General features: G+C 53.6%; 1 long non-coding RNA gene across 1 annotated transcript; it reads left to right on the forward strand.

Moving 5' to 3' along the window:
• Positions 1–14,743: 14,743 nt before the first annotated feature.
• LOC115292573 lies at positions 14,744–16,699 on the forward strand. Its single transcript, XR_003909038.1, has 3 exons — positions 14,744–14,894; positions 15,245–15,533; positions 16,318–16,699. It is a non-coding gene; the product is annotated as an uncharacterized LOC115292573 (long non-coding RNA).
• Positions 16,700–20,471: the final 3,772 nt, after the last annotated feature.

Here is a 20,471-nt window from a genome sequence, read left to right on the forward strand (position 1 = left end):
GAAAAGACGGCCGGAGACTCATCTTTTCCTGTTGTGCATGATTAACCTTAGCCAAATTGGTGGGCCATCTAGCGGCCACTTGAAGACCCCCCTTTAGAGTCTGGCGGTAGAGGTATAGGCTCCCCTTTTACCTTTTGCTATGTTAAAATTCCATGCCCAGATCAGAGGCAATTAATACCAACAGAACATAATCAGGAACTTTTGCTGTTTCCCCAGCCTTCTGGGGCAACATTTGCCAGTCCGATGGCAAAGAGAAAGGACAGTTTATTTTACTGGACCGATGACTCCTCAGGCTTCTGCCGTGCTAGACTGTCCTAACCCGAAGGCCGGGACTGGGACCGCTTGTCCCCAGCGATTGGCATTGGCGGTACCTGTTTCCTCCGCCCTGACCGGCAGGGCGGAGAATTGTCGTGGGTCCTTCTCCTGAGGGAGGGAGAGAAAAAGGGGGCAGGAGAGGGAGACACAAAGAGTAAAGACAGAACTCATGGTTCTCCGATCAGGTGAAAAGAGAGTTTATTCAAAGAACTGTTCTTTATATAGTCTTCAGGGGGGGAAAAGGAGGCAAGCTGAGCTAGGCAGGCTACAGAGTTGAATGCATATTCAAAGAAGAGCCCCGACTTTTGCCTCAGCAATCTTGGGGGATGGAAAACTAACACTGAATAAGGTTTTGATCTTTTGTGTGCCTTGGCCATTCATGTCTAGCTCAGCAAGACAGTCGCCAAAGTTATTTTGACCAGGAAATGGCAATCTTCAGCCTCCAGATGCAAATCTTGTTTACTGGCTCACTCAAAGGAGTGATAATCCTTGCCTGAAGCAGACAGAAAACTTGGAGGGCCGGACACCAGACCAGCCAGCTTCCAGGGTGTGGCTGGAGCAGGGCTGGAGATCTGTGGAGCCAGAGTCTTTTTGAGGGTCAGTTTAAGCTGATCAACTGGATCTGGATCACCTCACCAGGTTGAGGGTTTTTTCTGAGTCGGTCCACTGAACTCCAGAGAGATACCTGAAACTTTAATAGGGGCTGAACTTTTTGTTTAGTTGCATATCTGTGAATTTCACCTTTAAGTCTTTTGGAAAGGCGTGACCCCCATTTTAGATATCATTCTCACAGACTAACAAACCTGAGATCCAACAACAAATATTCAAAGGCACTCAGAACTAGAATAACATTTACAGTAGTGCATTGCTGAAACATTTTTTCTCTCTAAAAAAAAAAAAAACCTCCCTTATCAGAGATAGCCAAATCGAGACTAATGCACTGGTAGAACGAGTCCAGTCTTAACAACCTTGGCCTGATTATTTACATAAGCTCAGCAAGAATAGGATTGTTCATGAGGATTTTATAAGGCTTGCTTTGCTGGGTCCTTTATAAGGAATCTCCAGATTGAACTTTTAGTAGCCACTCTGGGCCAGAAGCCAAGCCAAGCCAGCACTTTCCATGAGACAGGCCTGGAATACCTGTTGAGTTGGGCCAACTCCTCTTCCCGAGGTTCCCAAGGTATGCTGAGGTCCCTACATCTGCCAGGAAGTGACCTTCTTTACTCACCTGGGGAGGCTGCTGGGAACTCTGTGAGCAAGGTATCCAGCCAACATTTCCAAGAGGCTTTATGGCTCCATGTTCCATATAGTCAACCTTTGTTCCTTAAAGCTGTCAGGTCATATCTGAGTCTATGCATGACTCTCAAATAGGACATTCCAATCAAAGCTTTTGTAAAATAACCAGTATTTCTAGTGGTGTCCTGCTATAAAATGAACAGATTCTTATTGAACTTATGCAAACAATTGTAATTGCCATGGAAAAAGAAAACTCACTGTGAGTTTTTGAATTTCAGATTGTTTAAGTAGATAAAAAAGATAAATGCTTTGGTAGAAACAACATTTGATAACGTTAAAGGCAGCTTTTTTGGTACAACAGTGTTTTTAAGTAACCTGACATTCTAAATAAAAGGGCTGAATTGTGTAAGACTTTTTACCATTTAACTCCTGGGAAGTTTGTTAAGACCTTAGGAAGTTATAAAGCACATCCTAAATAGAATTACAGATTATTACAAATCTGAAAATTCTATTTAACCAAAGTGGCAATGAAGGATCCCAAAGGTAAATGCATAGCATTACATGGTGGTTAGGAAAACCGAACTCCTTCAACGTTTAAAAGTTAACTAAGAATCAAGGACCTGACAAAGAGAAGCCCTAAAGCTTCTTTGGCCTTTTTGGCAGACAAGAGAGAAAGTCTCCATTTACATAGTCTTATCAAGAGCAGATCAACAATTTGGAAAAACTTGTCTTTTGAACGGAGAGAAAAGCAGAATTTCAACCTTATACCAATATATCTTTAAAATTTCATTTATCTCAACCTCACACATAAAATTCCTTTTCAATGATTTCTTTCATGAACCTTCTACAACTTTCCTTTCCCTAATGTCCCAAAGCCATTTCTTTCCAAAAACCCATCTCATTTAGGACAAAATTACTTTCTTTTACCCTCAACACAAATGCATTTGTATTTCTTCTATCTTTTTTACATATCACCAATTTTATCCCCAATTTCCTGCATATAGGGCTGCTTTTCTTATTTTCCCATCAGTCTGAACCTTTAGTTTCCAATTGAGGACTTAGATACCAACTGAGAGGTATTTATCCCAGAGTTTTTCGTGGGTGGTAAACTTATGAACCAATTGAGTACAAAGCAGGTTTTTAACAGTTTTAAATATCCCTAGTTGTTTTGCCACGAGTCAAAAGCACAAGCATCTACAGACCTCATCCTATACCAATATTCCAATCACTAGTTGTGGCTCGTGCTTCAGTTTTGACCTGGAAATTTTGTACAAAAAATCTGACTTTGGTGGTGTTTTCTTTCTTATCACCTAGGGCAGAGGGAGAAGCTGGCCTTGCCTGAGACCTGAGCAGTTATGCAGGCTGGCTCTTCCCCACCGAGGCGGTACAGAAAAAGGATGGGGGAAGGGAGTGTAAGAGGAGAGGCTCCCCAGGGGGCAGAGAAGGAGAATTTTCAGTTTAAAATTTTTCTTCAATTATAGCTGTTAACCTGGGAAATGAATGAGGGAGAAGTCCTCACATCTACAAGGCAGAGGAACACAGAGAGAGTCAGTGTCCCCTTCAGTACGATTTTATCTCAGCCAGACCAATAAGGTCTCCTTCTCTGCACAGTCCCAACCCCATGTTTTCTGAGGCGGTGTCGCAAAGACAGACAAAGGGGTAGGGGTGTCCCCTCTAATGAGGAGACCAGTCAGATACTCATCTGGCCATGTCCCAAAGGAACTTGGGTGATGCTTAGCCATAGCAGTCTCAGCATTGTGACTTTCGATTGGAAGCTGTTCACTGCTACCACAGACACTAGGCAGGCTTGCCAGACTGAGTTGCACATTCACATTCACCTACGCATAAGACCAAAAACAATGACAATGACAACTGGACAAAACGGGTGCAGAAGTGGCCACAAAACAGGTGTTTACAGGTTTACTAAAGGGCCCAACTGACGTGTCGGTATGGCCCCAGGGTGGGAAGTCATGTGTCCAGACCTCCATTTAATACCCCAGACAAAAGCACATGTGCATTCAAAATTTAGATGATAAACTAGTTTACCTCTGGAGGTTTAGACAGGTGACTATTACAGATTACTGGCGCCATTTCCAAGGTGGAAGGGAAGACAAGTGTCTTCCCGGCTCCCAAGACCTAAATGTCCCTGGGAGTGTCTTTTCCTCTTAGCTTCCGAGGATGGGAGGAGGCAATGAGGCATATTACATTCAGGCAGGTACAGAAACAGAGAGTGGGAGGGGAAGGCAGAAGAGGCAAGGTTAAGATTATAGGAGCCCTCTGGAGGTTATCAGTCCCAGAGAATGTCGGCCAGTCCAGCTGGGCAGCGTGTCCTCAGTCAGGATAGCTTTAGGTTAAAGCCATAGTTCTTTCCTCTTTTCCTGAAACCGGAGAAGTTATTTAATATGCATTTAAGGAGGAGGAGCCTCGGGGTAAAGACGGCAGCATGGCATTTTTTCTCGGTTTCTTGGGCAGCAGTAAAATCCTTGGAGAAAGAAAAGGTTTTAATCAAGGTGAGGGTGAGGGTTTCAACTTCTGGCCATCCAAGGTTGAAGGCTGGCCATTCGTTCTTGCAAAAGACAGAGACCTTCTCTTTTTTACTTTAAGCCTAAACCCGTCAGCTCTTTCCCTAATGGTCTTGGAACGGTTTGAGGTTAAAGTCAAAGGGTAGTTTGAGTCTGTCCCATAGCGTCAGTCCAAACAAACCAAGACAACACACAACAAAACTAGGACAAGGAACATGGGAACCAGGCCTTCTGGCCAGTGGAGGCAAAACCGAGAGTGAGAGGACAGCCTTACACTGTGCTGCGGGTTCTCATTGGGCTCTTGGATAATTTCTGGGAGCTTATTAAAATTAACAGACTTATTCGGGGCTGCTCGCATGCCTGTCAGCAAGCACTGGATCATCTGATCCCGTCGCCTGTGGCCAGTTCCCTGCTGCTGGTAACTCCAATTAGGGTTGGCTGCCGGTATGGCCTTTGCCCCAGTAGGTATTGTGGGATCCGTAATATGAATCTGGTCTGTGTGGTCTCGAGCAGCTGCCTGGATTCGTTTCCTTTCCTCTGAGGTTAAGGTAGAGGTCAGGCTCACACGGATATCATGCCAGGCGAGATCATATGCTTGGGCCAAATATTGGAATTCCTTTATGAATTGCGAGGGGTCCGAGGAGAATGACCCCAAGCACTTTTTATGGCCAACAGATCTGGTTGGAAAAAAGGCACATGAACTTCAAGAAGCCCCTCGGCGCCCGCCACTTCCCTGAAAGCTGAGATGGCCGGCGCGGAGGCATTTTAAGGCTGTTGGTGAGCGCAGGTTTGAGTGGTGATAGGGACTGCGGAGGAAAGGGCAGGTACCAGAGGAGAGATGGCGGGAGAGGGGGCGGGTCCTGGGAGGGGAGATGGTGGGTGGGGGGGCGGGGCCGTAAGATCACCCTAGGGGTCAGAGGTCAGGGAGAGGGGGAGCAGAGATTCACGCGGTAGGGGGTTGGGAAGCGTGGGCCAAGGGGCGGCAATGCGAATCCAAAAAAGCCATAACTTAAGGAATCTCTGCCCATTCGCCCTGCCTCCGGCAGAAATTATCTAGGTCCGTGAGAATTTGGAAATCGAGGGACCCTTCTGGAGGCCACTGAGATTGGTCATCTAGCTTATAAAGGGGCTGAACGGTAGTGCAGAAAGGGACATGGCTGTTACCCGGAGGTCATTAGCATAACCAAGGAGTGGAAAGTTCTTTAGAAGGCGCTGTAAGGGGTGAGCGCTCCCTTTGCAAGTTCTGGCTTAGATTGGGAAGTGCCCATAATATCCGGCCTAAAGTCTGGGGACTGAAGTAGGCGTCCCTGTGTTCAGACATGAGACTCGGAACGGAGAGTTGGCTCATCCTAGGAGGGGACTTCTCCCCAACCCAGAAGGCCGGAGCGGATATAGCCGCTGGGACTATATACCGCCAGAGTATCCCCTGGGGCTATGGCGGAGGGGTTATCCTGAAGCGCCTCGATTTAGGACAGGGCCCCGACGGAGGCTCGGCTCGGATAATTGGGGAACTCACCCAATTAGTTGGTGAGGTAGGGTTCGGATCCTGGACCAGAAGCTCCACAGGAGGGCCCCGGCCTTTGGGGCAGTTTCCATTTCCAGCACTAAGGTTAGATCCCACATCGGGGAGGAGAGGGCTCAGCTAGCTGCTGAGCTACTATCTCCTCCTGGGTTTCGGCACCAAATGTAAGATTTAATAGATGGAGGCAGAGATGGGAAGAAAAAGACTACGTTATGGAGCCAAGAACGCCTTTATTGGGATCTGCGATTCCCGGGCGAGGTCCCATGACCCAGGGAGTGGGAAGTCGGGGAGGTCGCGCCTGATGGGCGATGGGCGGGGGGGTTTTATGGGTGAGGAGTTCTGGGTTTGATCTTGGGAGGGCAGATTATCAAGTAAGGGCATTTCAGGGGTGTGGCGGGATGGAATAGGTTGTCTCCTCTGTCAGGGTGATGGGAAGCTGGAGCTTCATGATTGGCTGCTTCCAAATGGGGCAGGACATCCCAGGTCTGCAGGTGAAGGGTGGGGGATCATCTGTGTACATGTTCTCCTCCAGCCCTCAGAGAAATGGCCGCTCGGTCACCACCTTAAGGTGACTCTAACAAGGTCACGCAGCCAGGGAGGGTGAGCCAGACACAGGCTCCATCCATGTCCATCACCAGGGCTCCCGGGTCAGGGGCTAGTGAGCAGCTCGCTGCTGACCTCACTCGCTCCTCAGGGCATGCCTGCAAAGGCAAAGCAAGGGCTACCCCAGAAGTGATCTGGCAACCAAGTGCCTGGATGGTAGGGGGAAGCACTCCAGAAGCCCTGCCTGAAAACGCAATCTGTATCCACTTTCCTTGTCACCAAGTTCATGGCTTCCAAAGAGCATCTCAAGACCAACTACAGATGCAAGATGCCAGCGCTTTGCATGGTCCCATAGCTTGCTGGAGCCAGGCCAGGCTTGAGGCTGCTTCTCTGGGGGAACCCCTCACTGTGGTGGGTGCTAACATTCGGGGTAACCAAGCAAGAGAGACTTTCACTGGATCTGTCTTTTCTCCAGAGGTAATGAAGGTGCTGAAAGAGAGAAGCCATCCCTGTGGGGGCTGGATGTAGGGGACCTGGCGGACATTGCAAAGGGAAAGTGTTATCACAGCTTAATCACAGGGGATGGAGAATGCCCAAGTCTTACCGGATACCCCAAGGTGAACAGTGGCCCCACTGCTCTCCCTCTCACGTGACCACCACCGGGAAGCTCAGACAGGATCAGCGGGGACGCAGTTTTCCCATCCTGCCTCTATCAGGGCAGGGCCGGCTGGAGTTTCTGTCAGTCACACGCAGCGACCAAGGCGGCCCTCACATGTGTTCCCTGAAATCCTGCTTGTCTGTCCTTTCTTCCAAAACAAAGAAAGACCGTTCTCAAGTTCTAAAACTGGAGCACAGTGAGAGACAAACAGCTCGGGAATAAACACCCAAGTGAGTCACTTAGCGCCAAACTTTCCTGAGTTATAATAATCTCATCATCTTCACCCCTGGAAAGAGCTTTCCAACGACTCCTTCCTTTGGGGTTTGCAGAAGAAAAACTAGCACAGGTGGCCGGATGTTCAGGTAGGGATGGACGCATCGGAATCGGTCAGGTTCAGAGGAAGATGTCTATTATCCCAAAGAACGGCGTTAAAGGAATTCAACTAGGAAGCCATACTTTGCCCCCAAACGTCAGGACAACTGCTCAATGCCCATGGAGTCCCCTTGAGTGAGAGGCGACATGGTCGAGAGGCAGGGGGAAGGGCGGGACCATCCCCTGAGCTGGGGTCTGAAGCTCAGGTGCCGAGGAAAGCCGTCAGTGAGGAGGTGGGGGTCCTCGAGACGGCGTGTGGCGAGAAGGAGCGTTAGTGGGTTTGTGTCTTAGGTTCAGGTCACATGTACTGTTAAATGTGTGTCACATTTTAATATCCTGTTTTCCACAGGATTTTGAGGTTCACCCTACAAAGCCAATCATTTTACTGTAAATTCGGGACATTTTAATATCACATTCAGGGGGGCTTAAACTGATCAATATTTGAACAACTCAGTTGGAACTATTAAACTCACTAATGCAACCAATCACACTTACAAACAATAGATCTGACTCCCTTACGCAATTTAAGCTACACTGTAAATGTATTATTATTTTTTTTTTTATATGACTTCAAGGGCTGCAAGAGGCAAAACCCCGCACGTGCTAAGATTCTTCCACTAGATCTAACAGAGTTTCAATGGGGTGAATATCAGTCCTTGATGGTCCAGTGTTGTGTAAGATTTTGCAAAACGCCTTTACGCTTCTCCAATTAAATGACAGATCTAAAATCCATTACTTAATGACACAATTTAAACCCCAGTTACAAGGCTGATCTGACAGTTCCTATAAGGTGCCAAATTCTTTCTCTCTTTTTAAATGTTTAAAAAATGCTTATTTTGGCTCAGGTGGTTAAGCATCTGACTTGGGCTCGGGTCATGATCTTGCCATTTGCGGATTCGAGCCCCATGTTGGCCTCTGTGCTGACAGCTCAGAGCCTGGAGCCTGCTTTGGATTCTGTGTGTCCCTCTCTCTCTGCCCCTCCCCGCTCATGCTCTGTCTCTCCCTGTCTCTTAAAAATAAACTAAGTTTAAAGAAATTATTTTAATAATTCAGAAGATTATTTAATATGGGGAAAGTTTCATGGTCTGTGAAAAAATATATATGGCATGATCCAAACTTGGTGTAAGCACTTATTTGTAGATTTTAAACACTAAATTTTAGGCAACAATAAAAAAGATGCACTGATAAAGATTAATCCTTTCAAAAAATCATTTAAGGGGCCCCTGGGCCGCTCAGTGGGTTGAGTGTCCGGCTCTTGATTTCGGCTCAGGTCACAATCCCGGGGTCGTGGAATTGAGCCCTGCATTGGACACCATGCTGAGCGTTGAGCCTGCTTGAGACTCCCTTTCTCTCTCTCTCTCTCTCTCTCTCTCTCTCTCTCTCTCTCTCTCTCCTTCTGCCTCTCCCCCCCACCCCCGTGCACTCACACACCCACTCTCTCTTACAAATAAAACAATAGTAATTTTAAAACCCCTGTTGGAAATCGAGGTTCACCCTCTGGTCTGCTCTGGAGGTGGTCTCAGCGGACACCAGCGGAGCCTGGAGAATGAGATTTCCCAGCCACATGTGGGGCACACGATTTCAGGCTCCTGATTACAGGGCGTACAGGAAGTGTGGGGTCTCCACCCCGAGCACTGGCAGGATCCAGTGTGGATTCGGGAGACCTGGGTCTTGTCCGGTGGAGGAAGGAAAAGCAGGAGTGAGGGCGGCGGAAGGCGTCAGGGAGCTGGGGGGGATCTCCTGCAGCCCCTCGGGGTTGGGGATGGGGCTTCACTTCGAGGAACATTTCCACTTGGGACTCTTTGTTTAATTGTTTGTTTAAGCTGAAGTACAGTTGACATACAACCTTCTCTTGGTTTCAGGTGCGTAGCGTAGTGATTCGACAGGTCTGTGCATTACGGAACGGCCACCACGAGGGGCCGGGTTACCCCTGTCACCGGGCAGAGTCGTGCCGACTCTACTCCCTAAGCCGTGCTCCACATCCCCATGGCTGACCTATTTGAGAACTGGAAGACTGTGCTTTCAACCCCTGCACCCGTCTCACCCCTGCGCCCAGCTCCCCTCTGCAATCACTCGTTTGTTCTCTGCATCTGTGAGTCTGTTTCTGGTTTATTTTGTTTGTTTTGAGTTTTAGATCCCACATGTACGTGGACTCATCGGCATTTGCCTTTCTCTGATGTATTTCACTGAACACAATACTTTCGAAGCCCATCCATGGTGTCACAAATTTAAGAGGCCGTTCTTTTTCTATCCCGAGTAATATTCCATGATATGTCCCATGCCTTCTTTATCCAGTCCTCCACGGATGGACACTTGGGTTGCTTCCATATCTTGGCTACTGTAAATAATGCCGCAGTGAACACGGGGTGCAAGATCTTTTCGAATTAGTGTTTTGGTTTTCGTCAGGTAAACACCCAGCAGTAGAACTGCTGGTTCCCATGGTAGTTCAGTGGTTAACTTTTGAGGGACTTCCGTACTGTTCTCCACGTGGTCCCACCAGTAGGGCGCGAGGGCTCCCTTTTCCCCACATCCTCGCCAACGCGCATTAGTTCTTGTCTTCTTAACACTGGCCATTCCGACAGGTGTGAGGTGGTGCCTCGCTGAGGTTTTGATTTGCTTTTTCCTGATGATCAGTGACGTGGAGCATCATTGTAGGTATGTCAGCCGTCTGTCTGTCTTCTTTGGAAATATGTCTATTCAGGTCCTCTGCCCATTTTTAAAAAACTTTCTAATATTTATTCATTTTTGAGAAAGAGACAGAGTGTGAGCGGGTGAAGAGTAGAGAGGGAGACACAGAATCTGAAGCAGCTCCAGGCTCTGAGCTGTCAGCATAGAGCCCGACGCGGGGCTCGAACTCATGAACTGTGAGATCATGACCTGAGCCGAAGTTGAACGCTCAACCAACTGAGCCACCCAGGCACCCCACCCCTGCCCATTTTTTAATTGATTTGTTTGTTGAACATTCTGGACCCACTTTGTCTCCGCTCCTCATTCTTCAGTGTGTCTTGGTTAGAAAAAAAATAATTTGTTTTTGCTCTTTTCTAAAACCTGTTTATCACATTGAGGCCAAATAGGAAAGGCTGATCCCTCTGTATAACCTCACTGACTTTTTTATTAGTGTTTATTTTTTATTTTCGAGAGAGAAAGAGAGAATGAGCACGCACACACCAGTTGGGGAGGGGCAGAGAAAAGGAGACAGAGGGTCTGAAACAGGCTCTGAGCCATCAGCACAGAGCCCGATGCGGGCTTCAAACTCAAGAAACGCGAGATCATGACCTGAGCCAAAGTGGGACACCGCCCCAACGGAGCCACCCAGACGTCCCTCACTAATTGACTTTGAATCATGCCCCTGCCCAGCTCCATTTTAACTCCACTGAGGTTTGTCCCGAGCTCTCCCCATGCATGTAGCTTTGCCTGATCACAGCCTGGGAGGTGTGTGTCCCCCTCCCCGCCCCCGCCCCCGGCCTTCTCCCCGGGTTCGAGCACGGCAGAGCAGGTGCTCGGGAAACAGCACCTTCCTCAGGGACTGCTCAGCTGCACGAATGCAGGTCCCCACGGTGCAGGCGGCATGGACACAAGCTTCCTCTGTCCTGCTCTCTCTGCTCCTTGTGCCCATGACACCCACAACTGCCCCCAGGGCGTGCGCACCCAGGCCCTGGGCTTGGTTTGAAGCTCTGTCGACCTCTCGAAGTTCTTAATCCTTTTTGAACAAGGAACACCTCGTTTTCACTTTGCACTGGGCTCTGCAAATCCTGTAGCCAGTCTCACCTGCCACCCCCATCAGCCTGGCTCCCTGGGCATTCATTAAATTCTTCAAGGGTGTTTCATAATGAAAGAGCCTCGGAGTAGCAGAAGAGGGTAACAGGGGAACAAGCCAGCAGGTAGAGGAACCGGTCTGGGGCGTGTAGAGGGCGTCCGTCTTCATCTCTGCATCCTGCCTTCCAAGTTCCAGAAAGGGCCTGGGAGCTGTAGTCTACGGAGCAAAAAGCAGAGAGGAAACTGCCCTCTGGTCTTCGGATTCGCTCCTGGACGGAGGGCCGTGTTGCTGAAAGGCAACAAGGGATGAACAGAATCATTGCAGGTTGATTTCCAGATGCTTTACCACAACGTCAGGCTTTCTTCTCTGCGTCCTCGAGGCCAGGGGGCTCAGGCTGGAGCCCAGCAAGCTCTCCGCACAGGGGACACTGTCCTTCTTCTGGGACCTGAAGGTGTCAGGGAAGACATCCTCCGAGTGACTGCCGCTCTTGACCACAGCACGTTTCCTCGGTGTGGTCCTTGAAAGTCACAGTTCCCATGTGAGAAACAGAGAAAACTGGCAAATGTCTTATAAAACGAAATTCAAGAGCAAAGAGAAGTGGAATGTTTTAACACTCTTTGTTTCCAGCAGACCCACAGACACGGCACAAATTTATAAATGGCAAAAGCCTTCAAGTCAGATCTGACGACCTTACTCTTCGTGAAGAAAGAGGACAAACCAGAGAGGCATAGTCACTGGCCCAGGGTCACACAGCCAGCAGCCGAGAAGCAGGGCAGCGATCCTGCTCTTCTAGTTCCGGGACCTGACGGAGCAGTCCGTGGAATGGAGAGAGAACGGTCAGAGTTGGACCTTGCAGGAGACCCAGCTTTGGCTCCAGAGCCTCTGGGGGGGTCCTTCCCAGGCCCTGGCCCCCTGAGAGCCCCGGGTCAAGCAGGGAACGGGCCGAGGACAGAATAGAATCCACATTTGACCTGGGGCACCAGAAAGCATCAGCACATTCACGGGGACGCGTTGGTGTTACTGTTTTCATGGTTTCCTTTTAAAAACTCTTCTGTTTTTAACTCACATACCATACAGTTGACCAGCGTACTGTTTGTTATCGGGCACTTTCAGGATGTTCAGTGTGTGCACCTGGCAATTTGAGAATATTTCCATCACCTGGAGGAGAGACGTGCGCCCTTCACTGTCCCCTCCAGTCCCTCCCCGCGGGTGTAGACAAGTAGAGACTACTCACTGTCTGGGCAGATCTGTACACTCCAGACGGTCCATGTAAATGGACACACACAGTATGTGACCTTTACTGTCTGGCCTCTTTCATTGAGCAGCACATCCGCAAGGACCACAATGACCGTGCTGGAGCAGGTGTCAGATCTGAAGACAGACAGTGCATCCGATGGCTCTGCCCTGGGACACGTCCTGCTTCTCCCACGCCCTGAGGTGTGCCCACGTCTCCCGCCTGGTGCTGCCCTTCTCATGATGGGCAGCTCTCTGCTGCGGCTGGGACAGCCTCCCTCCAGGACACTGGGGGTCTGCCCCGCTCTCGGGGTCTGCCCTGCTCTCGGGGGTCTGACCTGCTCTGGCCGGAGGCTCTCCTGACACCTGTCTCCCTGAGGTACCTCTGGTCACCGGGAGTTTGCTGGGAGTCACCGGAGCCAAGCCGCAGCCCAACCTCCCCGGGGGGCCTTGCTCCAGACTGGCAGCCCCCTGTCCCGGGCAGCAGGTGGCAGTGCGATCCCGAGGCCCCACAAGCGCTGCCTCAAAAACCTTAAGGGCTCTACCAAACAAGGTGCTTCTGACTTCACGTCGGGAGGGGCAAGGCGCGAAGACCGGCCCTTTGCTGTGGAGGGACGTGCTGGCCTGTCCCAGATCACCCGAAAAGATGTGCCCGTGTGACACGTTCGGGACTCTTTCTAGGGCTCGATCCCTACCCTTGGAAAGCGCGTGTTCGCCAAGGCACCCGGAGAACCAGTCACGCCTGGCTCCTCGGACCCGGACCCGGACCCGAGCCTCATGCTTCCCCATCGAGCCCCAGGTCTGGTCCCCAGGCTCCACCTGCTGCGGGCGAGGAGGCGCTTTAGAGATGCTGCCGCAGGGCCTTCCACACCCACGGTTCACTCTTCATGGCCAGTGAGTGGGTCTGAGACCTCAGCTCTCCTCCTCGAAGCTGTTGTCACGCACCTGCAGGCTTCACAGCGGCCCTGCCCGCCCGCCCTGTGTCCCCTCCACCGCACCCCTCCTGGCTTCACTGCAAGGGCCACTTATCTTCACCCCACAGGTGCCGGGGTCCTCTCTGCCAGCTGGGGGGGGGCTCGCCCAGAAACTCATTGTCAGAGTCTGAGTCCTTGGACCCCTCCCCTAGACCCCCAGCCGTGGTGTGGCCCTGCACGTGCTCTAAGGAGGGAAGGTGGCCTGGGACTCAGATAGGAAGGGAGCAGATGGGGGAGACGGGAACCACTCAGCCTTTCCGCTCCTTGAGGCCGGGGGCCGGCGGTCTCTGCCCATAGACCCCTGACTGAGCACAGCCGGGAATGAGGGTCCCTTCTGGGAGCTCGGAAGCAGGGACCTCAGGGATTTGATGGGCGGCTGGCACAGCAGAGACCTGGGCAGGGGGCAGAGGCCCACACTGTGCCCTGCTGCGGTGACAGTGCACTGGTGACAGCGCGGAAATTCGCCTGTGTCCAGGAGGGCGCGGCAGCCCCACCGTCCACACCTGCTCCTGCAAGGCCATGAGGGCGGAGGGGCCATGCCACTAGATAAATGCACGCACTGCTCAGCACTTCCCCACCTGCGGGAAGGGGTGTGGGGGCGTCTCCCCCCCAAGACATGTGTGTTCGCATTTCGTCAGCGGGGGGAGGGGGGGTAGGGGCCACGCGGATCTGCCTCACGGAACCGGTCTGCAAGCTCAGCCAACACCCTCACCCTGTGCTCCCACTGCAGCCCCTTGGCCTCCCCTTGACCGCGGCCGGACCCCGGGGCTAGAGCTGGTGGCTGGTGGTCGTTAAACCCGGTCAGGCAGCAGGGCCCCCGCAGGACCTCTTTTTATACCTTGTGGCTTTTTTTGTTTTGTTCTGCAACCTAAAAGAAAAAGACAAAAGTGAAGGTCCCATGGGGGCTCCGTCAGTCAAGCAGTCAGTCAAACATCCTACTTTGCTCAGGTCATGATCTCATGGTTGGTGGGCTCCGGCTCCCTGCTGTCAGCACCGGGCTTGGAGCCTGTTTCAGATCCTCTGTTCCCCTTCTCACCCCTCCCCTGCTTGTGCTCGCTAGCGGTCTCTCTCTCTCTCTCTCTCTCTCTCTCTCTGGGAAACAGACATTTAAAAAAATTCAGAAGTGACGCACATTTGTTTTTAGAAGTCCGAGCAGTCGAGAAATATGTCAAACAACAAAACTAAAGTCTTTGCTCCGCCGCCCTAATTCTGCAGTCCTTCCCCCCCACGCCGTGTGCACAGACGTACGTGTTCATCCAGCGGAGGGCCGACCCCACCATATGCACAGACGTACGTGTTCACGCAGCAGGCCGGCCTCTGGGTGCTCTTTCCAGAAAGTAGTCGCACCCTCCGCCCAGCGCTCTGCCGTTTGGTCTTCAGCTTTGCTTGCTCCAGGCACAGACCTTCTTGCCGTCGGGGCCCACCTGCTGCTGGAGTCCCTTGAGCAGCGGCTGGGCAGGCCACAGACTCGTGCCCCCCCCCCCACAGCCGCTGTCACAAATGCCCCAGAGTCCGAGTGTCTGTCCCGAGGCCGCCCACCCCGTGGGGCCCCAGCATCTGCAGTGTCTGAGAACGTTCCGGGTGAGGCTCGAGACCAGCGGTTGGGGTCTCCCAGGAGACCATGTCCTCGCCTCTCCTGGTCCTCGCTCACCCCTCCAGCCTGTGACATAAGAGCCAGAATTTTGCCCGGCGCCCGGGGACAGGCCGGCCAACCCTCCTGCAGAGAGCTGATGCGCCCCGGAGCCAGGAGCCAGCGGCAGAGGTGGGCACATAGGGCGCTCTGCCACCAGAGGGGCTTCGGCTGGTGGGGGGCCTTGGGGTCCCCTTGGTAGGATGCTCGTGTTCCCAGAAGAGCAAGGCAAGGAGGAGCCGGCCCACAGGTGGGGAGCTGGGTCATGGGTGTGAGCAGGGGACAGGACGTGCCCACTCCCAGGCTGCCCCTATTTCTAAAGAGCAGCCGCCCCTGTGAGTCACATAGGGGATTGGGGGGCAGCCTTCTACTCTCCCGAGTCACGTGACTCTCGACAAAACCTCCCCCCTCACTCTGGAGCCCCCACCAGAGCCCCGGTGTGCAGATAAATGGGCTTCTCTTAAACTCTCTCTCCTTCCAAGGGGAAAACAAAGCACAAAGAGGGACCTGAAGTATGTCCTTCTTGGAAGCCGGAGTCGGGATTAGAGTGGTGGCCGGAGCCACGGAGTCCAACAAGAGGAACATTATGTGGCCTGTGGCATCAGGGGCAGCCCTGTCCGCGGGCTGGGCCAGCACCTTGAGCCCTGCCCCAAGGACCCCCACCTCTGCACCAGCCACACCTCTGAGGGACGCGTGCCAGTGCAGCCACCCACCGGCGGGCCCCACGGCCCGGTCTGTCCGAGCAGGAGGTCGAGGGTGGTGGTCAGGGAGGTACGACCTGATGTCCGGCAGGCCATGGTTTGAATCCACCAACACTGGTAACACACAGCCACAAGGGGGGATTTCAGCTTCCAACCCCCTTCTCTGTCGTTGGGATCATAATGGAAACTTTGTAGAAGGTAGTTTTGAGAATTGGGAGACGGGATATATATATAAAAGCAGTTGTTACAGCACCGCAGAAAACGGGAGGAAGGGAGGGAGGGAGGAATCTAATCTGAAGCAAGATTATCAGAAGGAAGCAGCAGTCACCTCACTGTTCTGTGCCTAAAAGCCCTGAGGCCTGTCCCCTGACACTGTGTCCACATCTCTCCAAAGGGGCCCAGATGCCTCAGAAATGTGGCTTGGTTTCAAAGTTAAGACTGGAGAGATTTTTCTGTGTTCTTGAACTTTCTTCTCGGGCTCAGCAGTAATGGCTGCTGACCTCCATCAGCATGGACAGGAGGGTTCTGTCCTGGCAGGGGCTCTGCAGGGAAGGAGTGGAGGGGGTGCCCTTAGGCAGGGGCGGGGGGGGCGGTCTTCCCAAGCTCCTCAGAGGGAAGGGTAGGGACCTGACGGGGATCGCTGTACTTATTACTTTTGGACTTAAAAACCAAGGCTTCCAAAGCCCCTCAGCCACAACCCCGCACACCTCCAGGAGCTGGCTCCGAAATGAGTCTGCCCGGGCAGCTGTGCGGACCTGACCTTGGGCACAAGGATGCTCGGCAAAATTACTGGGTGACTGTTAAACAGGTAAGAGTCTATATTATTTCCTTTTCTTCCTGTCCTCATCCCACAGATATTTCTGGAAGGCTCGCTCCATCAGAGAGGTGGTGAGAAACTTGGACTCCCCTCCAGCAAAGGGTCTTGTGGTCCCTCCACAAACAGTCCAGACATGCACTTACTTCATCAAAGGGAAAGGTTCTGGGTTCAGGCCCTGGGGCTCAATGAGTTTATCTGCAAGATAAATTGCCCAGACAAGAAATTTTCAAAGCCCACCTTCCATGCAGCTCAGAACACTTGTATCTGGGTGAAGGAGCCCCCAAGTCCCTGCCCCCGATCTAGCCATCCATTCCCCCCCCACCAGAGCCACCCCAAGCCTCCTTGCATGTTGTGAGAAGGTAGTTGCGGACAATGAGGAAATGGATGGGTGTGGGTGTGTTCCAATAAAACTTTATGTATAAAATGGGCGCGGCCGGCCCCCAGGTTATGGAATTAAAGGGACGGGGCTGGAATCTGTGTGCAGGCGCTTGGCATGAGATGGAGCTCATCCCAGCGGCCCAGGCCTCTGCTTGCTCACGTGTGGAGGGGCCTCCACTCTACAGCACCCCCGTGGGTTCCTCTAACGAGAGAGAGAGTTGGAATCAGGAACCAACAGCTCAAACGCCTCTGGCTTCAGTGCTCTTTAACAATCCCCTGGGGACTTTCTGTGACTTGTGCCCAAATAGACAGGTCTGCTGTGAGCAGATCTCGGCCACAACGTGTGCCTGGAGGCACCCCTGGCCACCTCTGCCCTGTGCGGTCCCCTGTCTTCTGAGTGAGAACCCCTAGAATCCCTCCCCGCCCCTGGGGACCTTCCTTCCCTGCCCTTCCTTGGATGCGGGCCCCCCGTGCTGCCGGCCCACATGGTTCCTTGTTGTGGGTTGACCACTGAGGAGCAGCTGCTCCCGGGCCTGTGGGGGCTTGATCTGCAGCCTGAGGTTACAAGGCGGCTGCCCAGGCTGTCCCAGAAGCAAGCCTGCCCTTGTCCCTGGTAGGGCCCCCAATTCCCTCTGGGGTAGGGGGGCCCCTCAGACACTCACGGAAGCCCCCCCACCCCATGTGGCAGGGAGGTATCTCGTGTTTCCAAGCATTGCTGATGATCTCGGGGGCCAGTTTCTAGGCAGGCCTGTTCCCGAGGTGGGGGGGGGGGCAGAGGGCCGAGTCCCAGGGGGCCCAGGGGGCTGCCTAGCTAGAGATGACAGCACCAGCTGGAGCAGGGTCACCCCGCTGGGGCCCTGTGTGTGCCCTGGGCAGCACCCCCCAGGAGGCCTTCCTAACCACCCTTCCTTCAAGGAGGAGGGAAGTGTCTCCACACTGAAAGCCACCCTGGGCCAGACCCATGGGCTGGGGGCTTCCCACGTGTACCGCCTCTGTGCCCCCGCTGGAAGGCAAGTCCGGTCTACGTGCACAGAGACTGGCGCTCAGCAAGGTCGAGGAGCCGGCCGTCCATGGCGGTGGGTGGGGACCGGCACTCCCCAGAGCTCTGCCCTCCCTCCCTGTGGTCCCTGCTCCCCTGTCCCCAGGTGGACTGCCAGGGACATCTGTGCTCACCTCTGACACCCCTGACCTTGGCTGACCTTTGACAAGTAGCCATCTTCCCAGAGGACCCGGAGGGCATCCCTCCGGGCTGGAGCTATTCCTGGGAGTTTGAAGGGAAGAAGGCTCCAAGCTGCCTCTCCACGGATCCGATCCACGCCCCCCAGGTGGCTGGGAGGGGGGACTTCGCTGTGGGTGGGGCCGGGCAGACTCCCTGCAGCACCTCAGCAGAGATGATCTGATAAGTTTGTAATAGCACCTTCTCCATCATCTCCTTGGGGAGCTCCAAGGATGACCTCACCCCTGCAACGACCTTTGAGCCAAGAGAACAGAGCTGGGCCTCCCATTCTAGAAGGGGATAGACGGGGCCAAGGGGTTCCCAGGGGGAAAGAGCAGGACCCCGCCTTCCAGCCCCTCCCAAGCGCAGCGGTCCCCGTCCTCACTCTGACTTGTCGCTAAGCACCCATCAGACCCCTTTCGGAGTAAACGTGTTTTCCCACAGGAGGCTTTAGACCATCCTAAATCCCCCTGAATCGTTAGTAAAAATAGGATTTAATTCTTTTCTCCTAAATTTTTTTTCTAAAATTAAGAGAGGTGACATCAGTAGGCCTTATCAAAGGGCAGGGGTGTGAGAAACACCGAGATTATCCCATACCCAGAGGCTGGCTGTTGGGGTGCATGGTGAGGGGGCCCCAAGAAACTTAGAAGTGGGTTGGAATCCTCCTGTCTGAGCAGACAGGCAGGTGGGACTCCTGAGACCTTTCAGGACCTTCACCCTTGTCCCCACAGGGAACCCAAGGCCCAGAATGGAAAAGCAGTGGTTTGGGGCCTGAGTTTAGACTCGAACCCAGAACCCTACTCCCCTAGCCCCATTCTTGTTCTGAGCAGGATCCACTGGGGTTAGCTCCCTGCATGACCATGTCCAGGACCACGGGGAGCAGGGGACTAACAAGGCAGGAATAGACCTTGTTACCCAAAGCCGGGCAGGGCCAGGCCCGCACTAAGGCCAGGATGCTGGTACCCAAAGCTGGCTCGCCCTGGGGCAGCATCCAGCTTCAGAAGGACGTGTTATTCGTGGGAGGCCAAGGTGACTTCAAAGTTGTCAGGCTCCTTTTCAAAGGAAGAGGCCCCAGGCAAGGTATGACTAGGTTGGACCCCCCAAACTTTGGCAGCCAGGTCCCCTCAAAGACCCCAGCGTCTGTCCCATTTCACGTGCCTTCAAACTCCACTGACCCTGAAAAGTGGTGCCTACAGCACCCCATGACCCCCAGGCCAGCCCCCCAGCTCCCAGCCACACGGGGGTCTTTGGGGCATGAGGGGAAGCAGGGGGGAAGCCTGCTGGGGCAGGAGCTCTGAGGTCCTGTCCCCACACCTGCTGCCCCCCAACTCACCCCCCACCCCACCCCCAGTTCGCCCCAGGCAGGAGGCTCCATGGACTGGTTTATGAGGCCTTTGAGCCTGTCCTATCTTGTTGGACTTGGAAACCAGGCGTAGTAACACTTACCTCACAAGGAAGGTGTGGGGACCCATGACTTAGCGCCGTGTGCGCCCCTCCCCTAGCCCCCCCCCCCCTGCGGCCGCTGAGTTTGGGGGCCGCTGGCTCTGGCTCCGGGGACTGTCAGACAGGTGCTCTCTGGAGCCAGACCAGAACATTCCCAGTGTTCAGCGGCAAGTGCTGAGAAGGGTGGTTGGCCCTCTGGGAGCACTGCGCTCAGGGACCACCCACCGGGCACTCAGGGAGCATCAAGCTCAGGGACCACCCACCAAGCACCTGGGGAGCATGGAGCTCAGGGACCCCCCCTCCCCGCGCACCCAGCAGAGCAGTGAGGCTCCTGACATGGCGAGGTTCTGGGGAACAGGCTGGGCACCCCCCTTCCTGGGGAAGCTGCCGCAGGCGGGCCACCCCTCCCTGGGGGTGCTGGGCCTCTTTGTGGAAAGAGTAGGTCCCACTTGGGAGCCCTAAAACCACAGGTGAGTAGTGGTCACAGCGGGCCCTGGAGACACGAGAGGCCACACTGTCACTCCTCAGTCACTGGCAAGCAGCTGGAAGGACAATGGAGGTTCTGTCCCCGGTCTCCGGTCTCCGGAGGGACGCGTCTCCCTCGCCTGCCCTCCGGGCACAGCTGCAGGACAGCTGACCCGCCTTCTGGACTCCCAGGAGCTCCTTCGAACAAGGCCCCGCCCCTCCAGCTCAGCTCCCCTCACAAAGCGCCACCCCTGGGCGGTGCTGCCAGCGGAGTTTGTTTTCTCCCAGGGCTGGGAGCCACGAGGCCACTGTCACCGGGTGGGCAGGGCTGTCTCCTCCTGAGCCCCTCTCCTCAGCTCGAGGCCAGTCACCTGCTCCCCGCGTGCTCGCATGGCCGTCCCTCTGTGCCCGTCCGTGTCTCTCTCTTATAAGGACACCGGTCAGATGGGATCCAGGCCACCCCAGTGACATCGTTTTTTCTTAATTACCCCTTGAAAGACCCTACGTCCAAATACAGTCACATTCTGAGGGACGGAGGTCTGGGGCAGGAGGACACAGTCCATCTCGTAACGGTCCGATGTAATGTCCAAGATTTCAATATCACCCCAAAACCAGAAACCGCCAGGGAGACCGAGGCATGCATGTAAAAGCAAAGGGCATTTATTATTATTGCTTAGGCTCGCCGGGCC

The sequence above is a fragment of the Suricata suricatta genome, chromosome 5 (genome assembly GCF_006229205.1).
Source record: "Suricata suricatta isolate VVHF042 chromosome 5, meerkat_22Aug2017_6uvM2_HiC, whole genome shotgun sequence".
Classification (NCBI taxonomy): domain Eukaryota; kingdom Metazoa; phylum Chordata; class Mammalia; order Carnivora; family Herpestidae; genus Suricata; species Suricata suricatta.